This window comes from Saccopteryx bilineata, chromosome 8 (genome assembly GCF_036850765.1).
Source record: "Saccopteryx bilineata isolate mSacBil1 chromosome 8, mSacBil1_pri_phased_curated, whole genome shotgun sequence".
Lineage (NCBI taxonomy): Eukaryota > Metazoa > Chordata > Mammalia > Chiroptera > Emballonuridae > Saccopteryx > Saccopteryx bilineata.
Window position 1 is genome coordinate 14,341,161 of NC_089497.1, and position 24,515 is coordinate 14,365,675.

The 24,515-nt window shown below is 38.5% G+C and overlaps 1 protein-coding gene across 5 annotated transcripts in view; it reads right to left on the reverse strand.

The window, feature by feature from the left end:
* Positions 1 to 23,306, reverse strand: part of ROBO1 (roundabout guidance receptor 1) — a 1,143,090-nt gene extending 1,119,784 nt beyond the window's left edge. For all 5 annotated transcript variants that reach the window (XM_066240776.1, XM_066240777.1, XM_066240772.1 and 2 more), the window contains exon 1: positions 23,154 to 23,306. The gene's annotated coding sequence lies outside the window, so the exon portion shown is untranslated. The remainder of the gene's footprint in view (positions 1 to 23,153) is intronic.
* Between the last annotated feature and the right edge of the window lie 1,209 nt (positions 23,307 to 24,515).

Here is a 24,515-nt window from a genome sequence, read left to right on the forward strand (position 1 = left end):
ACAGTGAATTCTGTCTTGGTTTACTTAGGAGGTCAGCGTAAACGCATAGGAGACTACACATGTGTGATGGCTTCATGGGCAGCATACAAACTCTTTCTGATTTTCTCACAGTAACCTAGAGTTTAGGAAAATAAACTTGTGCAGATAGGTTGAAGTTTGTTAACAGGATAGATTAGTGTCTGAAGCTTATTGAATCAAAGCAGGAAAATTTGAGGTTTTATAAAGAAAATAAAAGGATAAGACCTGTGAACTATTCCCTGAAGTTTTGTCATTTGTCTTCATGTCCGTCATATGCATGAGATGGTCAACAGACTTTAAAGTAAAGAGATGCTAAAATAGTCCATTTTTCATGAGCCCAAGCTAGAATGGCTAATGAGAATATCTAGAAGAGGTTTAAGGTTGATGGTAAAGACACAGATTAAATAAAGTGCATTTCTCAACATGGTGGCCCTGGAGCTAATTTTGCAAATCCTCCTCCCCCTCTTCTTGTCAACATGTCTTTTACATGGTTTGGGATGGAGTTGGAGTCCATACGAGGGGGTGCAAGTTTGGGGGACTCAAAGAAATTATAACCAAGTCAATAGAAATAATATGTGAATGATGTAATATATTAAACTGCCACAAAACTCAAAATATTTCAATTAAAAAACTGAGATCACTCCACATTTATTAATTTTGAATATAGAAAAAAATAGAAACAAAGCAATTTTAGTAATATTAGAAAAATGAGGAAAGGTCTTTTTTTTTTGGAAGATGTTCAAGGAAATTTTCTGGAGTATAGCCATTCTTTAAGGCACTGGATATAGAGTGTCCTGTGGTCAACTGTATTCACCAATAGGAGGCTCAAAGCTGAGAATATGTGAATAATTTTCCTAGGATACAGTACACTGCTAAAGCCATGTACCAATAATCAAATTCAAAATATTATCAAAGCCACTTGATTTTAATGATTAGAAGTTTCTAGAATAGTCCTTGAGGTCTAACTAAATTATGTTTATATGTGTTCAGGGAGATGTATTTAGTTCAGAATGACAGCATCGACAACCTATTTCTTGCTAATAATGACATATCATTTAAATTATCTCTCTTTTATGCAAAACATTTCTAAAATATATAAAAGTCCTAATAACTAACTTTAATATAAAAATAATAAATTTTAACAATTCTGGAACTGAATGAACTTCAGGAGATACTACATCCATATATTCAACTGCATACTATAGTAAATTTTCAAATTTTATATAACGTATCTAAATATGCATATAGATAAGTGTTATTGCATATAAGAACCTGTTAAATAAACATCAGGGCATTTGACTTGTTAATGTTCTTAATTTTTAATTTTTACCAAAAAATCCAATGTTGAATATTTTATATGGAAAATGTTCATTTTTATGCGCGAAAGTTAAAATTATGTTTACTAATCAACATTATGTACGTCACAGCAGGACTGACTGTACTAATAGCTGTAAAAACTGTAAAAGTAATTGCTGAGTAGATATGGAAGGATGATGTGAGAAAGTATAAAAGTGGTTGCAAATTATTCCTTTTTTATTAACTCCACATTCTTCTAAGGAGATGTAAAGGGTCTCCGGTCAAGAAGTGAAGTCTGTTTCCCCACATTTGAAACTGGGTTGCCAGGTGACCTGGTTTGGCCAAGAAAACATTAGCAAACCTGATCCGCGTGAACCTGACACAGTTTGCACAGTGGGGCTTCCTCTCTTGATGCACTTTGGAGCACATATCCCTGCTGAAGAGCTCATCCATCTACCTGCTGGAGCACGAAAGGCCCTTTGGCACACAGACAACCCACCTCAGTTTAGTTGGGTCCCCAGCCGCCCATTAACCACTTGGTAGCTCTGGGGTGAACTGTCAGACCCACTTCATTATGGTGCTGGTAACACTGAGTATGCTACTGCTTTGGACCTTTGTTCCTCCTGGTACATCTCTATCCAGACCTTCTTCTATTTATTTCTGTTTAATTTCATGTCTCTTATCAGAATTTTTTAATCTTCTCTCCCAAAACAAACTGGTTGCTTCCTGTTATCAAAGCTTTGATTTTATATTTGGAGCCTTATAACTTTTTTAAACAATAGCCCATAAACGATAAGTTCTCTAGGCTTGTTGCCGAATTCGGCAACTATTTCTGATTCCCTTGTTATGTCCTTCGCTGATACTGCAACACTAGCAGTTGTGCTTTACAGGAGTTATTTTTGAAAGCAGTTGTGCTTGGTGAACTGCTCTCTATCCTAAGTAAGCAGTGATGATTGAAAGAAGCATTTAGGTAGGCATTGCTGGGTTTGGGGACCAGTGATGAAGGAGACTGTAGGGAAAACAGCTGTGGTTAGGCTTGCTCACAGGTTTTCCAGCTGCAAGCACTCTGCCGCACGTGTGTGTGAGCCCGTGGCAGAAAGCCACGTGTGTGTATAGCGTATATAAGGCTACAGGTTCTTCCCCTCAGCACAGATTGCTGAGGGGAATCATGCTGGCCACCATGAGGAGCGGGGTGTTCCTGATCGCTTGCCCACGACTGTGAGGAACAGTTTTCCTGAATGCTGCCGTGCCCCCCGGCCCCCCCCCCCCCAGAGAAAGAGTCTTCCCCTACTTGTTTGCGTGCCTCCCTCTGGGAGAATCCAATCATCGGAAATAAATGGCCCAATGCCGTTTGACTCCTTAGTACTTCTGTGGTCTGCCCAAATCCAATTTGAACCTGCCCGGCCTCCACCACTGGCATGACAGAGACCAAGTGACTCTAATCAGGCAATGAGTGATGTTTTTAGGGCCAAGCAGAGTGAAGAAGACTTTCCCGAGTCAAGAAGAGTGTTCCTAGTACTAAAAATCTTTTGTTTTCATTGTTGCTTCAAGTTTTCTGCAAACTACTTGTGTACCATATCAAAAATTATATGACCGAAACAATCATCTTGGCTTACCACATGCTCATGGTTTTAGAGTACAAGAGATAAATGATTTTTTAAAAAATAAGTTTTTATATGTAGGTATATGTTCTAAACATGCTGAGTAGTAGCTTAGGGATATTTCTTCTTTCTCCTAGGAAACACGGGTGACAGGGGTAGCAAACCAAGTGTGGGGTTGATTTTACTCTTCATGGACAAGAGAAAGGATAAATAAAAAATACCTGAACCCAAAATAGTGTGCTGGTTTCACAATTATCATTACATGAAAACTTCTCTTGCTGTTAAATGTAAATACTTTAATATTTTCTTCTAATTCATTCAGTATCTTATACCTAAGTACACAAGAGGAAACTGAGTTGATCATTAATTCTCTGTAGTTTTTATAGATTGCTCATTATTCATGTTGCCTTTTTTTCTCAAATAAATATAAATTGATTCATTATATTGCTGCAGTATGATAATTGACTATTAAATACAAAGATGTTTGCATGTTAAAAAATATAATTCTATAGTTCTACAATTTAAATGTAAGGTATTTATTATCCACTAGAAATATAAAATTTTATTTTTTATATATATCCTTATGGAAGTGAAAGTTATTAGTAAATTCAATAGCTAAATTCTCTTATGTGTTTGATAAATTAGCTAAGTGCTGTTATGTAAATATGTAATAAATTATACATAGTAGAACAAAATGTTACATATATGATCTATGATAGGATGGGGAAACTTAAGGTTTTCAATGGGATAATTTAGGGCCATTAAACAAAGTATACACACCTACAGTATACTGAGGTCTTTATATGGACTATTATATGCCCTTAAAGAATTCATCTCTCACTAGGGAAGCTAGGGACTTTTTCAACAATATTTACAAACTACAGTCACATTTCAGTTAACTTTTTAAATTGTTCACAATGATATGAACAAAGATTCAAAAAGTATTGAAAATCAGTTCAGAAAAAAAATTTTCAATTTATCGTATTCATAAAATCATTAACGAATACTCACCAAATAGTAGATATTATGATATTTTTCCCCAGAAGGAAGACATGTAAGCTTTCCATTAAAATAAGTGAGCCTACCACTGGCCAGATTCACTGAATTCACTGAACTGTACAATACATAAAACCAGACATCTACTCAACAAAGTATTTAAGTATCAACTGTGTGCCAGGCACTACCATATGTGCAGAGATGCCTAATAAAAATAATATATACCTCTGACCCTTGCCAGTTGGCTCAGCGATAGAGCATTGGCCCAGTGTGTGGAAGTCCTGGTTCGATTCCCAGCCAGGGCACAGAGGAGAAGCTCCCATCTGCTTCTTCACCCTTCCCCCTCTCCTTTCTCTCTCTCTCTCTTCCCCTCCTGCAGGCAAGACTCCATTGCAGCAAAGTTGGCCCGGGTACTGAGGATACCTCCGTGGCCTCCACCTCAGGCGCTAGAATGGCTCCAATTGCAGCGGAGCAACTCCCCAGAGGGGGCGAGCATCGGTGGGAGTCTGTCTCTCTACCTCCCCTCCCCATTTCTCACTTCAGAAAAATACAAAAAGAATTATATATACCTCCAATTCCTCAGTATTAGTTTAGAAAAAAAAAAATAGGCCAGCGGATTGCTACTTGATATAACTCCTGTTACAGTTTTAGAAACAAGGCAGTGTACATCCAAAAAATGAGAAAGTTACTATATTTCTATATTTCTGTTTGGAGAACTCCAAAGCATTTCATATGTGTGTGTTACATAAAAAATATCAATTAACCAGGCAAAGATGAGAGAAGAGTAGTCATCTCTCTCAGAAAAATATGTAAACTGACAGAGCTACGAAAAGTTGCTGCATACATCCTTGCACATACACATTCAACACACATCTTCTGAATGACTCCTGTTTGCAAGTCATTTTCTAACAACAAGGAAAACCCTAAATACATAAGTCCATCCTCTCCCCACCCGTGGTGCTGACAATCTAGTAAGAAAGACAGACATTGAATAATTGTGATAAAACTTATCTGAAAGGAAGGAAGGAAGGAAGGAAGGAAGGAAGGAAGGAAGGAAGGAAGGAAGGAAGGAAGGAAGGAAGGAAGGAAGGAAGAAGAAGGAAGGAAGGAAGAAATGGAGGGAGGGAGGGAGGGAGGAAGGAAGAAGGAAGGAAGAAATGGAGGGAGGGAGGGAGGGAGGAAGGAAGAAGGAAGGAAGAAATGGAGGGAGGGAGGGAGGGAGGGAGGGAGGGAGGGAGGGAGGAAGAGAGAAAGCATAGTTACCATGGAAATGTAGAAAAGGCTTTAGATGTAGGGTATTTCATTCAAGGGAATAGAAATTAGGTAGGGATAGAGTTGTACCCAGGCGATAAAAGGTCTCATAAATTATGTTAAGTTGTTTGGACCATACTCCTCAAGCAAGGGAGAGAAGTTTGTATTCAATAAGTGGCACGACTGATTGGTATATTAGAAAGGTAACACTGACAGCATTAAACAAGGAAAAAAGTGAAAGAGAAACTAAAAAGTATGGAAAACAGAAAGGGGGTCCACTTCAAAATTCCACATGAGCATCTAGGATAGCCTGAGTAATAATTTAGAGGTAATGAAAGGGAGGGGGAATGTTAGAAAAAGATTTCTGAGTTACAATAAAAAAAATTATAGGTTCTCAAATATGAAGAGTGAGAGAAGTCCCGAATTGAGAGGCTGTGCCACAGGCTTTACTTACATGATGTGGGGCAGTATGGGGTGGGAAGACCTGAATCGTGTTGGGTATTAAGAAGGCAGCTATTTATGTGGTGACCAAATGATGAAGACTTCATTTTGGAACAGGACAATTCCTATGATAGGTGGGATTGAGAACAGACAAATGGAGAGTTAAATCCTGGACAATATATATTTAAAGCTGAGAAGAGAGATCTGTGCCGGAAAAATATACTTGAGTATCATCAATACCTAAATCAGTTTTTAAAAAATGCAAAGCCTGTTTTATATTCCTGGAGATTCAGATTTAAGTGATTTTGGGGTGCAGGCTGGACACAGGGATTAAAAATAATTCCCTATCTAATTCTATGAAGCCAAATTAAGAACCTCTGCTATCAAGGGACATATTTGCATGAGGTAATTTAGGAGCCTGGATTCTGAAGGCAATGAGAACAGTGTTCGATTGGCAGCTCTGCAAGTTAGCCATGAAACCTTGTACATGGAAGCTACAAATTACTTATTAGCAGGACAGTGTCTACCCACTGATTTGTAGAATTTCATTTAAAAAAAAAAGTATAAAGGTGCTTCTCTGGATGCTGAGAGAGCTCTATAAATATCAAATCTATAAGTATCTCCAAATGTTACTATTAATACCACATCATCTAATTCTCCATGTTATAAAGGTTGAAGTCATAAGAGCCAAGGGGATTGCAGAGCAAAAATACACTGACTGTGAAGAGAAATGCCCTATGGGGAGAATATGGGGAATACACACCTTTTAAGAGATGGGAAGAGGAGAAGAAGGCAGCAAAGGAGAAAGTAGAGAGGTCCAATGTTTGGAAGAGATCTAGAGGAGAATGGAGTCTTGGAACTCATTTGATAAACTTCAAATGTCACAAATGTTTAAAGTAGGATGAAGTCTGAATCTTGGCTATTGATTTGGCAAATGCTAAACTCTTGGGCCTAAATTTGATCAGTTTAGGGCTGTACAAACCTACCAATGGTTGAGGGGTGAGTAATTAGGGGCAACTAAGAGAAGGGAAGGAGAGGAGACTATTTGAAATTGTTTAACTTTGAATGTGGGTAGAGTAGAAGATGACTGAAGTAGATACTTGAGGAGGAGAGAAGGTTCAGGAAATTTGATGGACTTTTTTTCTAGAGTAGTAATAATTGCAATAACAACTAAAGGACCCAGTTAATGAAAAGGTTGGAAAATATATGAAACAGGAAAATTGATGAACTATGGCCCCAAAGAAAGTAGTTATCTTGGAAGAAGAGAAACAGTGATTTTTCTGAATGGGAGTATGTGAAAAGGTGTTATAGAGAAACTTAAAAGTGGACAGGGAAGCAGAGAGAGAATACCCCTCATGCTGTGGGGCTGGAGTCATTCTACACCGTGACCTGAATTAAATGATGGTGGAGATCACATAGTCAGTTTCCTGCTTTCAGTGTCTATCAGCCGCTTCTAGAGAGATTGGTATTCAATATATGTCTGATGAAGTGAATTGTGACTTGTTCAAATTAGTAAAAATTCTCATTCTGAAAGAGTAAGTAAGGAAAGCAAGAAGGTCACAGGGAATCATGGTCAAGTTACAGGAAGCAAAAGGAAGAGCCTGTGAACGCTGGAGCATCTCACTGGCACATAGCTCCATGTCTCCTTCTTTACGTTCTCTGTGTCCCTCCTCCTCCCAGAAAGAGAGAAGGAAACTAATGGAGGAAAAAGCAATGGAAAAAAGTTGAAATAAAGCCCCTAATATGGATTTAATGTACAGCATGGTGTTTATAGTTAACAATCCAGTATTATATATTTAAATTTATTAAAAGAGTAAACCTTAAATGTTATCAACACACACACACACACACATACACACACACACACACATAAAAAAAATGGTAATTATGGGCCCTGGCCAGTTGGCTCAGCGGTAGAGCGTCGGCCTGGCGTACGGGAGATCCAGGTTCAATTCCCGGCCAGGGCACATAGGAGAAGCGCCCATTTGCTTCTCCACCCCCCTTCCTTCCTCTCTGTCTCTCTCTTCCCCTCCCGCAGCCAAGGCTCCATTGGAGCAAAGATGGCCCGGGCGCTGGGGATGGCTCTGTGGCCTCTGCCCCAGGCGCTAGTGTGGCTCTGGTCGCGGCAGAGCGATGCCCCGGAGGGGCAGAGCATCGCCCCCTGGTGGGCAGAGCGTGCCCCTGGTGAGCGTGCCGGGTGGATCCCGGTCGGGCGCATGCAGGAGTCTGTCTGACTCTCCCCGTTTACAGCTTCAGAAAAATACAAAAAAAAAAAAAATGGTAATTATGTGACATGATAAAGTTGTTAACTAATGCTATGGTAGTAACTATTTTACACAATATAAATGTTTCAAATCAACTGTTTGTATACCCTGAACTTATACAATGTTATGCATATATCAATTATAGCTCAATAAAAAGCAATCAATCAATAAAATTCTTGGACTGCTGAAGGTTAGGCAAAGCTTTACAGTTTCCTGACAAAAAATAAACAAACAAAAAAACAACTAAGCAAAATAACCAAAAAAAAAAATTTTCTTTGCTGCTCTAGCAGTTGCAACTAAGGCAAAATAAATATTTTTACTAGCATATTAGCTTTAGCTCTAAGAAAAAGCAAATTCTTTTGTAATATTTTTCCCTTCCTCTGACCAAAATTCTAATTCCCTCATACTATCTCATTAATTGTTATTCATACCTCAAAATTATATCACAATGTTCAGAATGAAAGTGACTAATTAACCTGTTTAGTTAAATAAAATAGTTTCTAATCAACTAATCAAATGGAGGGATCTTATTTCCACACTCTTGAGTTTATTACACTAATTTTAATTCAATGAAGGAAGCAACACCTAGAACTAACATCATCAGGCAAAAAAACATGACTAAGATAATCTAATGTATCACCCTCCTGGAAAAAAAAAATCATAGCCATGCCCTTTGCATGGTACATCAACACCCTTCACTTTCTGTAATGTACAAAGAACAGTAAATTCCGGGACACTTTTTAAGTTCAGTAGATCATCACTGATGAAGAGTTGTACATAAGATGTCAAATTGTACCTCCTTAAAAAATTTAATGGTAATGGCGTAAAAGGATGGATTAAACCAGTATCATACACAAAGGAAAGGAAGAAAATGTAAGAGGGGAGGATGGGACTTCTGTTTCTTTATTTCCAGCACCTAGAAAAATTGGTGTTCTCACCATTAGTTTAAAACCTTTAGTTGTACAAATCCTGCCTCCCAAAGAATCAGCAAAGGAACGAATGCTTCATAATCTACAATGTGCGATATTTGCATACATTTGTGTCACTATAGTAATCCTATTTGATCACGTTGTTCTTTGATCTGGCAGTATGCATGTGCAGGTGGCTGAAGCATTTACCTTACTGGCCATTTGTACCAGAGAAACATAGTTCAAAAATAAAATGGAAATAAATATGTACTATCAATAATCACTTTAAGTGTCAATAGTTTGAAAGCTCCAATCAGGCCCTGGCTGGTTGGCTCAGAGGTAGAGCGTTGGCCTGGCGTGCAGGAGTCCTGGGTTTGATTCCTGGCCAGGGCACACAGGAGGAGCGCCCATCTGCTTCTCCACCCCTCCCGCTCTCCTTCCTCTCTGTCTCTCTCTTCCCCTCCCGCAGCCAAGGCTCCATTGGAGCAAAGTTGGCCTAGGTGCTGAGGATGGCTCCATGGCCCCTGACTCAGGCAGTAGAATGGCTCTGGTTGCGACAGAGCAATGTCCCAGATGGGCAGAGAATTGCCCCCTGGTGGGCACACCGGGTGGATCCCGGTGGGGCGCATGCTGGAGTCTGTCTGACTACCTCCCCGTTTCCACTTCAGAAAAATACAAAAAAATAAAAAAATAAAAAAAACAAAGCACGCTCCAATCAAAAAACATAGGGTAGCTGAATGGATCAGAAAACAAGACCACTTTATATGTTGTGAATGAAAGACACACACAAACTAAAAAGCTACAGTAAGAGACAAAGAAGAATACTACATATTGGTAAAGGGATTAATACATCAAGAGGACATAACCCTTATAAACATTTATGCACCCAACCTAAGAGCACCTAAGTATGAAGCAAATCTTAATAGTCATAAAGGGAGAGATCGAGAATAAATAAACAAGAAATCAAAAGAAAATCAATAAGGCTTTAAATAACATGCCAGATCAGATAGATTTAATTGATATTTTCAGGGCATTTCACCTCAAAGAGGCAGAATATATATTCTTTTCAGTAACACATGGAACATTTTCTAGGATAGACTACATGTTAGACAAACAGTCTCAGTAAATTTAAAAAGGTTGAAATCATATCAAGCAACTTCTCTGACCATAATGTTATGAAAATAGAAGTCAATAACAACAAAAACAGTTAAAAAACAACTCCATAAACATATGGAGACTAAATAACATGTTACTACACATTGAATGATTGACAATGACATCAAGGAAGAAATCAAAAGATGCCTTTAAACAAATAAAAATTATTTTAAAAAATGAAAATGATAAAAACAAAACAAAAAAAATCAGCCCCAAATCTAAAGGAAACAATGAAAGCAGTCTTAACAGGAAAATTTATAGAATCATAGGCTTACCTCAAGAATCAAGAAAAACAAATAAACAATGTAACTTTATATTTAAGGGAACTAGAAAAGAAACAACAAACAAATTCTAGAGTAGAATAAAGGAAATGATAAAAACTGGAGCAGAAAGAAATGAAATAGTGTAAAAAACAATATAAAACATCAATAAAACCAAGAGCTTATTCTTTGAAAATCTAAACAAGACTAACAAATCTTTAACCAGATTCATCAAGGAAAAAAAAAGAGAAAAAAGTCAAATAAGTAAAATTATAAATGCATGAGAAATGACAATTGACAATAAAGAAATGCAAAATATTATTTTAAAAATATATGCAAAATATTGGATAATCATGAAGAAATGGATGAATTCTTAGAAGTACACAATCTCTCAAAACTGAACCAAGTGGAAACCGAAAATCTGAACAGAACAATTATATAATTAATGAAACTGAAGCAGTAATAATAAAATAAAATAAATTTTTAACAAATGAAACTTTGGACCTAGTGACATCATAGGTGAATTTTAACAAATATTCAAAGAACTAACACTAGTCTTTCTCAAACTATTTCAAAAAATTCAGGAAGAGGGAAACTCCCAAGTTCATTTGGAGGCCAGTATTATCTTAACTCCAACACCAGATACAGACACTACAAAAAAGAAAATTATAGACAAATATCCCTGATAAGTATACATGCAAAAATCCTCAATAAAATATGAGCAAGCTAAATCCAGCAATACATTACTAATTTATATGCCATGATCAAGTAGGATTTAGTCCAGGGATGCATGATTGGCACAATATTTAATTAACATGACACATCACATAAAAAATGAAAAATAAAAATAGCATGACCATATCAATAAGTTCAGAAAAAGCTTTTAACAAAATTCAACACACATTTATGGTAAAAAAAACTCTCAGCAAAGTAGAAATAAAGAGAACACATTTCAACATAATAAAAGCCATACGTTACAAATCCCACAGTGAACCTCAAACTCAATGGGGGAAAAAAACTAAAGACATTTCTTTTCTGATCAGAAATAAGACAGAGACCTGCACTTTCACCACTCTAATTCAACATAGTACTAGAAGTCCTAGCTAAAGCACCAGACAAGAAGAATAAATAAAAGGCATTCAAATTAGAAAAATGAAGCTGTCATTATTTGCAGATGACCTGACACTGTATATATAGAACCCTAAAGATTCCACCACAAAACTACTAGAACTGGTCAATGAATTCAGTAAAGTAGAAGCATACAAAATAAATGTCCAAAAATTAGTTACATTCTTATACACCAATAATAAGTACCAGAAAGGGAAACTAAGAAAATATCCCCATTTATAATTCCATCAAAAAATAAAATAAAATAACTAAAATAAATTTAACCACATGGGTAAAAGACCTGTACTCAGAAAATTATGAGACACTGAAGAAAGAAACTGAAGAAGCTACAGATAAGTGAAAGCATATATCTTGTTCATGCACAAGAGAAAATAACATTGTTCTACTATTCATACTACCCAAAGCAATCTATAGATTCAATGCAATTCCTACCAAATATTGTATATGGAATCACAAAGACCCCGAAGAGCCACAGCAATCTTGAGAAAAGAACAAAGTTGGAGGAAATATGCAATCTGATATCAAAAACTATACTACAAAGTCAAAGTAGTCAATACAGCATGATACTGGCATAAAAACCAGCATATGGAATAATGGAACAGAATAGAGATATACCCAGAAATAAAATCACACCTTTATGGTCAATTCATATTTGACAAAGGAGGCAAAAAAAAATACAATGAAGTAAAGACAGTTTATTCAATTAATGGTGCTGGGAAAATGAAACAGATACATGCAAAAAATAAAACTAGACCTCCTGCTTACACCACATACAAGAATGAACTCAAAATGGATTACAGACTTAAATGTTAGACTTAAAATGAATAAAAAATCTAGAATAAAACATAGGCAGTAAAATCTTGAACACTTCTTATAGTAATGCTTTTTTCTGACATATCTCCTCAGGCAAGGAAAACAAAAAGAAAACTAAACAGATGGACTACATCAACTAAATAGTATTTGCACAGCAAAGGAAACTATCAACAGAACGAAAAGACAACCTACTGAATGGGAGACTATATTTACCAATGATACATCTGATAAGCAGTTAATATTCAAAAATTTATAAAGAAGTCATACAATTCAACAACCCCCCAAAAATCCAAATAAAAAATGGGGAAAAAAACTTTTAAAAAGACACTTCTCAAAAACATCCTATGGATGGCCAAGATAATAATGATGGCCAACATCACTAGTTATCAGTGAAATGCAAACTAAAACCACCATGAGATATCACCTCATATCTACAAGAATGACAATCATCACTAAAACAACCAAGAATCTTGGTGAAGATGTGGAGAAAAGGGATTCCTTGCACATCATTGACAGGAATGCAAATTAGTGCAGCCACTATAGAAAACAGTATAAAGTTTCCTCAAAAAAATTAATAATGAATCTGACTTATATCCCAGCAATTTTACTTCTGGATATATATTGTAAAATACCCAATACATTAATTCAATAAATTGATGCACCCCATGTTCATTTCACTATTATTTACAATAGCCCAGCTATGAAAGCAATCCAAGTGCCCATCAATAGAAGAGTGGATAAAAAATAGTCATAAATATATACAGTATGTCCATAAAGTCATGGTGCACTTTTGACCAGTCACAGGAAAACAACAAAAAGATGAAAGAAATGTGAAATCTGCACCAAATAAAAGGATAACCCTCCCAGTTTCTGTAGGATGATGTGGCAGCATGTGCTTATGCGCAGATGATGAGGTAACACCGTGTATACAGCGGAGCAGCCCACGGCCATGTTAGTCGAGATGTGGACGGTACAGAGGAAAGTTCAGTGTGTTCTGTGGCTCGCTAAATTCAAATCTGTGACCAAAGTGCAACATGAATATCGGTGCGTTTATAACGAAGTGTACCACATAGAAATAACATTACTTGGTGGGATAAACAGTTGAAGGAAACCAGCAGTTTGGTGGAGAAACCCGTTCTGGTAGGCCATCAGTCAGTGATGAGTCTGTAGAGGCTATACGGGATAGCTAACTAAGGAGCCCTGAAAAGTCTGTGCATGAGCCCACATCGAACTGCACTGAATAGGTATGAAACTGAGAGAGTTTTCCTTTTATTTGGTGCAGATTTCACATTTCTATCATCTTTTGTTGCTTTCCTGTGACCAGTCAAAAGTGCACCATGACTTTATGGACATACCATATAATGGAATATTACCTTGCCATATAAAAGAGTGAAATCTTACCATTTCTGACAGCATAGATGGAGGTAAAGGGTATTTTGATGCGTGAAATGGGTCCATCAGTGAAAGAGAAATGCCATATTATTTCACTTATATGTATAATTTAAAGAACAATATAAATAAATAAAGGAGAAACAGACTCATATATACAAAGAACAATCTGATGAATGCCAGAGAGAAATGTGGTTGGAGGACTGGGTGAAAAGGTGTAGAGATTGTAAAGTACAGATTGGTGTTACTAAATAGTCATGAGATTATAAAGTGTATCATAGAAAATATAGCCTATGATATTCTAATGACTATGTATGGAATCAGTTGATTACTGAAAAAATCAAAGAAAAAACTGTGTAAAGTATATGATTGTCTAACCTGTATGCTATAAACCTGAAACTAATACAAAATAATAATGAATGTAAACAATAATTGAAAAATAATAAAATAGGTCCTGACCAGTGGCAAGGTGGATAGAGCATCGACCTAGCATATGAACGTCTCAGGTTCAATTCCCAGTCAGGGCACACAAGAGAAGCAACCATCTGCTTCTCCCCCACCCAAAGCCAATGGCTCAATTGGTTCAAGCATCAGCCCTGGAAGCTGAGGATAGATCAGTTGGTTCAATCATTGGTCCCAGATAGGGTTGTCAGGAGGATTCTGGTAGGGGTGCATGTGAGAATCTATCTCTCTATCTCCCCTTTTCTCACCAAAAATAAATAAATAAATAAATAAATAAATAAATAAATAAATAAAAGATAAAATTGTCAAAATAAATAAAAGTTATAATATTTAATATTAATACAATTAAACATTCAGTGTTTCTGTCACACAAGTTATATTTTAAGTGCTCGATAGATATATACTAATGATTAGAGTGTTAGTAGGTTTACACAAATACATTGAGTAGTTGTTCATCATCTTTATCCCATTTAAAGTATGGTCACTAAAAATGACACACAAATATTGCTTATAAGAATGGGAAGTAGGCCTTGGCTAGTTGGCTCAGTGGAAAGAGCGTTGTCCTGTCTTATAGACATCTTGGGTTCAATTCTCTGTTAGGGTACACAAAACAGAAAATCATATGCTTCTATTCTCTTCCCTCTATCCCTTCTCTCCCTCTTCCCCTCTGGCAGCCAGTGTTTCCATTGGTTTGACAACAATCCCAGGTGCTGAGAATAGCTCTGTTGGTTTGAGCAATGGCCTAAGGTTCTGAGGATAGCTCAGCTTATTTTGAGTATCAGCCCCAGATGAGAATTGATGGGTGGATCTTGGTCAGTGCGCATGCAAGAGTCTGTCTCACTGTCTCCCCATCTGTCACTTAAAAAGAATAAAAATAAATTTAAACATTAAAAAAAGAAAGGGTAGTATATATAAGTCATACTGAAACACAAATAAAGAGAGAATTTTCCTAGGGAAAAATTAGAAAATGCTTTAAAATGGAGGTAATTGAGTTAGATATTGAAGTATAAATACACTCTCACTAGAGAGAAAAAATGAGATATTTTAAAGCAAAGGCAATGAGTTGGAACCAAAGTGGTGTGTTGAGAGATAGTGAAATGTGTAGTGTACAAAAAGAGACACTAAACCTCAGGAAGAAGTGAGAGAAATGAAGAGAAATTAGAAGAGTTTTCCAGAATCTGAGTATGAGAAGCGGTTTGCCAAAGAATTCAGACTTGAGGTCATTTAAAGGCACAAAAACAACAAATAAGTAAAGGTACACTATGAGTTTGTTCATGTCCTAAAATAGTTCCTTTCCTTAACTTGACTTATAACAAAAATCATTAATCCAAAGAATTAAGGATTAATGGCTCAATGTAATTTGCATTTGGTATAGAACCTTTTTTTATTTTAAGTTTTACCTTTTTATTTTTATTTTTCAGGGAATCTTATTAGATTCTCTCATTGGCTAAACCAGGCTATTCTTGAACTCTTTTAAATTAAAACCTAAAATTAATTAATACAAAACTTGCTTTAGCACAAACAATACTTGTTTGGTATTTTCTTGTTTATTATAAAATAAAAAGCAAATTCTTACAGATATTGTCTATAATTGTATGCAAGCAGATGAAGTTATTTTTATAATCTTCCTAGTTCCTCATTCTAGGGTAAGATTTAACATAATATGTACAGGGCACTGCAGAAATTTCTTTTAAAACGTTTTTATTGGATTAATGTGTTAGAGTGCTTACTTAAGGGTTACACATTTATCAGAGTCTGTTGGCTGTTATGTTGAATTGTTGTTCTGCTTGAGGGTTATAACTCACCCATCAAGTGGTCAATCAAGCTTCACTCCTAGAATGAGTGATGGTTCTTCCTTTGATCTATTGATTTCATTTCAAAGGTTTACCCTTCCTAAGTCCTATAAAAAAGGTAAGTGTGTCTATGGGATATTTACCAGTATTCTCTAGAAAGAATTAAAACTGAAGTAAATTATGCTGGATATACCTAAGGACTCATTACACATGAACAATTCAAAAACCATTTTAAAAGATTATATATAGTTTGTCATAGAAAACCCTGGTCTCTAATTCTGGTTAAATATAAACCTATTAGGGTTGAAACCTTAATTGATGCTTTCTCTGATTTATTAACATTGTGATGGTTCAATGAGATGATTGTCTAAAAACCATCCTAACACATGATGACCAGAAAATCTTGTCTCAAATGAGGACAGATGCCAAGTATCCTTATAGGCAAAAAGGCAATCCTACTACATATAGAATACTTATATGTGACGGTCAATTTCTCAGCGCAAGAAAACTACAATCAATTCCAGATAGATGAAAGACATAATTATATAAAGTAAAATTTAAGAACTTCCCAGAAAAATATATGAGGATATTTTAGAAACTATATATAATGGTTTCTGAAATAAGATGTATACAGGAGAAGCTTTGCCTGACCTGTGGTGGTACCAGTGGATAAAACAATGACCTGGAAAGCTGAAGTTGCCAGTTTGAAACCCTGGGCTTGCCCAGTCTAGGCACATTTGAGAAGCAATTACTAGGAGTTGATGCTTCTCAGTTCTCCCTCCACTCCTCTATCTAAAAACCAATAAATAAAAAATTTAAAAAGGACAAGCCATAATGAAGAATTTGCATTATTTTTAATGAAATACAATATAATTTTTAAAGTAAAAACCATTGTTTAAAGTAAGGCTAAAGAATACATCTACAGAAAAAAATACCAGCAATGCATATTTCAAAAGTGATTTAGAATATAGGATATATAATGAAAATCTACAAATCTATCACAAAAAGGTAAATGTCTTAGTGAAAAATGGGTAAAGTACATGTTTAAGCAATTCACGACAGAGGAGACCTAAATTCTGAATGAAGAGATGTTCACTGAACATACACTCAGAAAAGAAAAATTAAATTCATTCAATTGGTAAAACAAAGAAATGTGCCAATAGTCAGTGTTGACAAGGACAGATAGAATGGTAGCTCTCACAAATGTGCATGGAAACTATAAAGACTGCAAGCACTGTGTGGAATTGGGCCAATATCAGAAAACAGAAAGCAGTAAATTTCACATAATCAATCAATTTCACTCCTAGTCATGTATCTAAAAAAGTAGTAAGTATGTGCACAGCGACGTATATGCAAAAAACATATATCTATGCTACACTGTTCTAAGAAGAAACTGGAAATGCCAATTAATGAGAGAGGAAAAATAAATTGTAGTTGATTTGTACAATGGAATGCTCAACGGCAATGAAAAGAAATGAAGTAAATCTTCCTGAATCAACTTGAATAAATTACAAAAAGTAACATTCCTAAGAATGTACATAGTATGCTACAATATATATAAATAGGATAGTTATTTAACACAATGCTATATATGATTGGGGGGTGTACATATGCATGATAAAATCAATAGGAAATGCATGGGAATGATAATAGTACATTTACAGTACTGGTTACCTCCTGTAGAGAGAGGCAATCTGGACGAATAAACAAAGGGCTTCAATTTTGTTTAATATGTTCTTACTCTGGGTACTAACTTAAAGTAGTAGCATACTGTATAGTATTATGGTGATACCATAAAGTGGAAGTAGGAATTGGGGCAGGTCTGTATGTGGCAAGAAGCTAAGCTCAAAGAAAAAAAAAATAAATAAAATAAAAAAATAAATAAATAAATAAATAAGGCCCTGGTGGGTTGGCTTAGTGGTAGAGTCTCCACCTGGCCTGTGGATGTCGCAGTTTGATTCCTGGTCAGGGTACCCAGGAGAAGTGACCATCTGCTCCTCCATCCCTCCTCCCTCTCACTCTTTCTTTCTCTCTCTGTCTGCCCCGTCTGGCAGCCATGGCTCTACTGGCTCCAGGGAGCTGGCCCTGGGGGCTGGCCTCCACCTTAGACGTGAAGCAATGCCCCCGAAGGGCAGAGCATTCCCCCATAGGAGGCTTGCCAGGTGGATCCCAGTCAGGGCACACGCAGGAATCCGTCTCTCTGCCTCCACTACTCTCACTTAATTAAAACAAATAAAATAAAATAATCAGTAATTTTGTATTCATTGTTTGAATATAATGGATGAGGCAGAGGGATATATCAAAGGTGAATTTGGATGCATGATGGTTTTGACTTGGATATTCAAGTAGAACAGCAAATTTGGCAGAAAGAAGGATGCATTTTACTTTGATAATATATGGTAAATATATTTATATGTTAGAATATATTTTAATATTTATATGTTTTAATATATATATTTATATATATTGTATTATATATAATATGTATTATATATAATATAAAATACTATATGTTAATTATATATATTATTAAATATTACTTTAATATATATTTAAATATTTGCAGTACATCTCTAAGTAAAGACATCAATAAGAATTTCAGGCCTGACCTGTGGTGGCGCAGTGGATAAAGTGTCAACCTGGAACTGCTGAGGTTGCCAGTTCAAAACCCTGGGCTTGCCTGGTCAAGGCACATATGGGAGTTGATGCTTCCTGCTCCTCCCCCCTTCTCTCTCTCTCTCTCTCTCTCTCTCTCTCTCTCTCTCCTGTCTATAATGAATAAATTAAAAAAAATTCAAAAATATGTGTGGCAATCAGGAGCAATGTATGGACTAGACATATAAATTGTGGATTTCATTATTGAAATTCTAGAAATACATCACCTGGGGTGACTGACAAGAATGAGAAGATAACGAAGGTAAATGCAGAAATATAATCAACAAATAGAATATTGTATTTGACAAATAACTTGTGTAAAAAGATGTAACTTTATAAAGTGAATCATCAAAACATGTTAGTTTGCTCCTCTTAACCCTCAAAGACCAAATTAAATGGAAAGAGTTATAATTGATTGGAGATTTCAGAGGTGAATAAGAACTATGAGGGTTGAAATAGTCAGAAAAATTTCATGGCTAAGGAGAAACATGAACTCCCTTAGACAAAAAAACAACAACAGGGTTTGGTCAATTAAAGAGTAGAAACATCCAAATCTGAGAAGACATGTGTATAGAAATATGATGATGAAGGTGTATTTTTTCTGTATGAGAATAACATAATGGATTCTTTCCAGAATTCTTGACAATATTATTGCGATGTTAAAAAAATAATAATGGAGGTTCTAAGGTCCACTCCCTCGTCTCTGAGCTCTGAAAAGGATGCAGTCGAGATGATGGTTGTGGGTGAGATTATTCTTGTGAGGCAATTATTCTTTGGCTCTGGCATGCTTGGAGAGTCACTATTCATAGAAGATGGGTCTAGGGAAATGCAAAGAATGACTTGGATGCGAAGATAATGTTTAGGACGTTCAAAATTATGAATGTTGAAACAAAATAAAAAAAAATACCCTAGTTAAATATAAGAGAAAAATAAGTTCATGGTATACCGGAGAAATATGTATTATGTCATAGGCAAGAACATGTTTACAATTGTGGATCTGATCCTCATTTGCTGAATAGCTAGGTATATTTAGCTTTATATGGTAAAGAAATCTAATAAAGTCTTATTTCAAAGGAGTGATCTGAGGTTTGAGTAAAATATCTATTGTAAGTGAGGTGCCGAACATTGTGTCTACAGTTTTCTCCTCTATGTCCTTGGACGAGTCAGTCCCTCTTCTAGGACCTCTACATCCTGGAGAATTAGGAGAGCTGACTGGTCCATTTAGCACCAATATGTTGTAGGTGCAAACAAAAATATATGAACACTAATATTGCTCACCCCAACAGCAAGTTTAGAGAGAGCTAAATGGTTATGAGACCAGGTCATAACTGTAGCCTACTGTTTGCTATTATGTTTTTGTTTCTGAACTCACAGGTGAGAGAGAGAGGAGCGAGAGGGAGGGAGAGAATAGTTTTCTGGGTGAGAAAGAGGACTCATTCTCTAGCATATTGGAAGGAAGCTCACCTTCAATTACATTTCAAATGGCGCATTGCACTTGCTCATTCATCAAGCTGCCAAAGGCTTTCTTTGATACTTTTTTTTTTCTTTTAATAATCACAACTTTGGTGTGTCTTAAGTTGCCCAGCCTCTTAATGAAAGTAACATAGTAGATCTTGCTGAAATAAAAATAGCTTCTAATATATCTGGTATAGATGAATGTCCAAATGTGGGATTTCACAGCTGAGTAGAATACTAGCTTCCAAATCTTACAAGTGCATAGCTTTCTTTTTATCTCCGACCAATGTGATTATTTTTTAATCTGAACTGATTCTATTATAACATAAAATAAGATCATTATATAGGCCAACATAATTCTCTTTGGGGAGATATTAGGATATATATAATTTTTATTTTGTGCAGTATCGGCTAACAGAAGGTCAGCTTTAAACCCATGAGACTCCTTAAGCAGCTGTTGAGTCTCTGACCTCCTACTACACTCAGCCCGGTGCTTATTAGTAGACATCACTAACCCTCCCAGGATACAGCCTAAAAGATGGTAACACTGGTTCAAAGACATGGCAAGGGAAGGGAAGTAAAAGGAAGCAAGTGGGAAAATATAGTAAACACGTGATTAACAGCTGTTTGCTGGAGCAAGCCTCCTTCCGGGATCTGCAGCTGTGTCATTGTGTTTCAATTCTGCACACCCCCGCCCCCCCCCCCACCCAGGGAGAAATTGGAAGAGGCAAGGAGCTGGAAGATACGTGGAGAAACGTTGAACAACTCCAAAATCCATGGCAACGGTATGAGGTGAATGCCCTCACTCCTTAGATACTCGTCTTTACTCTCCCTTTTTATTGGGAGGAAGACATTCTTAAGAAAGCCCTCTCACCAACTGCATGTTTATTTGTTCTGGGTTGCTGCTGGGGTTTTTTCCCCCCCTTTTGGGTGAGGAAAAGGAGGAGCTTGATGAACACCCATCGACCCTTGAATAACCCCCCTTTAATAAAACCAACATGCTGCACGCCTTCCAGAATGCTTTCAAAGGGGCTACCTGTGCCTCCTCAAGAGGTAAGAGAGACGCAGGTCTTGGGCAGGCAGAGTGAGTCTCTCCAAATAATAGGACTGAGGATTGTCTAAGTTTGCACCTGAAGCTTAGCTGCCAGGCTTCTAGCCGGTGTCCTAATATATGGGTGAATTCTAAATATATTTTCTATTTAGTATATCACACCTTAACTTCCACCAGGAAGGGGGCTAACGGAATCTGGGAAAATAATGCAAGGGCATTGTCTCCTTGTGCTCAGAGGAGTCAATTTCCTCTGAAAGGTCCCCCTTTAGGCAACCAGCATCCCCAAGTGGACCATTCCGCATGATCCTGCTCCCAAATCCCTTCCCCCAAAGGCTCAGTGACGGTTGGTAATCCACCTTCAAATGAAACAATCGTGCATCACTACTTGGAAATAGAGAAACCGTTCCTTAACAGGCCTCGGTAATAAACACGGGCCTGAGAAACTCACTTAAAAGGAAGCAGGACTGATAACCCGGCGGAGATGGCAAGGTCAGGACACTCCCTGGTGAGAGCCTGAATAGGTGGGAGGTGCGAAGGTCGGGGTTAACTGACACTGAAGTGCAGTCCCCTGCCCCGCCGTCCCTTCCTTCATCTCTGCGAGGAGTCTCCAGTGGGCGCTGCGTCAGGAAGCCTGCCCCTGCGGTGCCGCAGAGCGACCGGGGAGCACACACTGCAAAGCCGCAGCTACAGCAGCCAGCCTGCTAGAAAGAGCCGGGAAAAGCTGGCGGGTGACCAGAATTGATCCACAGCACTTGCTACCTTCTTCCTCCTGCAGCCTATTAGCATTCCCCTTCTTTCCCCTTCGCCCCCTTCTTTCCCCTGGGGGCGCAGGTCTTTTAGGGAGTTAGGGATGCGCCCTAGGGATTGTCGGGTAACGGCGGCCGCTCTGACCCGGGGCTGGAATGGGAGGAACGACCGTCCCACCTCTCTGCCTGCAGCGCAGTGGCTTCTAGACAAATCCCCCGGGACCCCTGCGGCCAGGTGTGCGCGCCTTTCGCGAGGCCCTCCGGCATCTCCCAGCGCATGGACCCGGGACCCACGCGGCCAGCGCAGCGGGATTGCGGCAGTGGGACCGCCACGCCACGCCGAGCCCCCCGCTCCGCTCGCCCGCAAGGCTCTGCCACCTCTCCCCATTGTGCCCGCAGCGCTGCGGGGCTGGCGCCCCAGACCGGAGAAGGACAGAGGGGCAGGAAGGAAGAGGAAGAAGAGACACCCCCCCCACCCCCGCAAAAGGTCACGGCGTTTCATCAGGAGTGCAGAGGCGCCCGGACCTCCGCGCATCCCGTTTTTCAGTCACACGCTACCCTCTGGAGCACTTCCAAGCACGTACCACGCGTGTGTATTTTGCGTGTGAAAAAATGGGACACACCTTGTCCATTCATCTATCTTCTCTCTCTTCCTCCCTCTTTCCTTCTTTCCCTGGGATCAAGTCCGCCCTGTCACCACATCAGCACTGCAACCCCGAGCCAGAAGCTGCACTAGAAACGCAGGTCGTGAAAAACCTCACTGCCACTACGCACACATGACCGAGTTTGCCCCAATTCATCTATAGTAATGAAGGGTTTCGGAGCTCCATCCTCGTCCTCCTGGGAGAACGCGTTCAAAGTTGGGGGGACGAGGGCGCGAATGGCCACGGAACTGCTGGTTCCGGCTCCGCGGTCCACATCCCGAACCCGGCGCGGTCCCAGGCTCCGAGATCACGCGGCAAAGTTGCCCAGCACACACCCTGGCAGGCTCGCCGCATCTCAGAAACAGCTCCGTGTGTCCCCACGCAGCCCACTGCGCCATGTAACCTCCTCCAAAAAGATGAACCCAGCCCTGTACGCCGCACACACCAAATCCCCAAACTTCTTTGTGCGGCGGGCTCAGCCCACCCAGAGCGGACACTCGGCGCAACTTGCAAGGAAATAAACGTCGCCACCCTGCAGGGAAACTTGTTGAATCCTGCTCGAGCCCTCTGAGGGCTGCGATTTCTGCGGTAGCCTGGAGGTTTGGATGCTCCCCGAAAATACCCGCCGCACCAGACCCAGTTCCTGACAAACCGCAGAGTCCCTTCCGTGCCCGGACTGCACTCCAACAGCCACCGCTGGGAAAAAAGAAAAAAAAAAGGGAAAAAAAAAAGAAGAGAAAAAGAAGAAAGAAAGAAAAACCAGCGTGACCCTCGCGACCGTTCCAAAGCAGGCTCTAACTTCCGTGACACTCATTCGGGAGACTCACCCTCCGAGGAGACCGTTCTCAGGAATCGAGGGGCTCGGGGTGCAGGCGCAGCCCTCCAACTTTGCTGTGCACGGAGACCTTCCCGAGTTTAAACCAGGCAAAAGCGGCCTGAGACTTAGAAATATCAGGCTGGGCAACTAGGGAGAGAGGGAAGTCGCGTTTCTTCTCATCGGCACCCTGGAAAAATCCAAGCCTTCTTCAGTAGAGAATTCTTTCAAACCCGTTATCTGTATTACTATTAATGCGCAGAGCAGACGGCATTGCATGCAAATAGGTCCGAGTGCGCGCTACTATTGGTGGCAGCGGAGGCCCCTGGGTCCTACTGCTCAGCCCGAAAGTACACGGCGACAGGAGGCACGCAGCTTTGGAGGCTCGGAGGGGAAAGCGGATTTAATTCACTCGTTACCGCTAGTACTGTAGTATCTGCTGCGATGTTTAACCGAGGGAGAAACCCTCACATTTAAACTTCTGTCAGGCGATCTATCATTTCATATATGCTGTTAATGGTCTGTATGGAGTGGCTTGAGTGAGAATACAAAGGCTTTCCAAAGAACCTTTTTTTTTTTTTTATTCCTGTGAAAAATTCACGCGTACTTTTGGCAGGAAGACCCTCTTTTACGCATTATTCTGATCTCAATCCAGGAAATATTTAGATGCTCCTGCACGTCACTCAAATAAAATAGCGTCTACTTTTACTATTGAAAATGCAGGACGATTCCAAATAAAATAAATGCACAGGTTAAAATGCTAGAAGCTAAAATATGGGTGTACCGATTATAAAAGAAGGGATATGTTTTTAAATGCCACTGGGGGGAAAGATGCCATCAATGACAATGTCATAGGACTGAATTTTATTTTGCAAAATAGGAAACTAGGAAGTATTTTATTTTTTTAATTTTGACAGGAAAATGTAAATCAACTTAAAGACACTGGTAATGTCACAGTATGTCAAACATTTACTATTAATTGCCACATTGTCTATTTACAGTTTCTCCCTCTGCAAACCCATTAGTAATGCAAATTGGCACTGAGATTTAAAGTGAGGCAGGTCTGTGGTTAAGGGCAAATTAGAATATTGTAACATTGTGCAAAAGCATTTCAGTACGTCATCATTAAAGATAGCGATCTTAATATTAGAATAATAGTGGGATCTTAATAGATATGAATTTAAAGCCATTAAGGATGCATTTTCCTGACCTTTCATTTTATAGAAAGGAAGAGAAATTCTCATGAACACTGGACTGATGCAGGCTCCACCAAGTTCCATTAAGATATTTGCAGATGTTACAACTTAGGAAATAACGTAACCTTATTTTATTTTAGATGTAAAGAGTAATGTAAATTTAATTACAAAATTATATC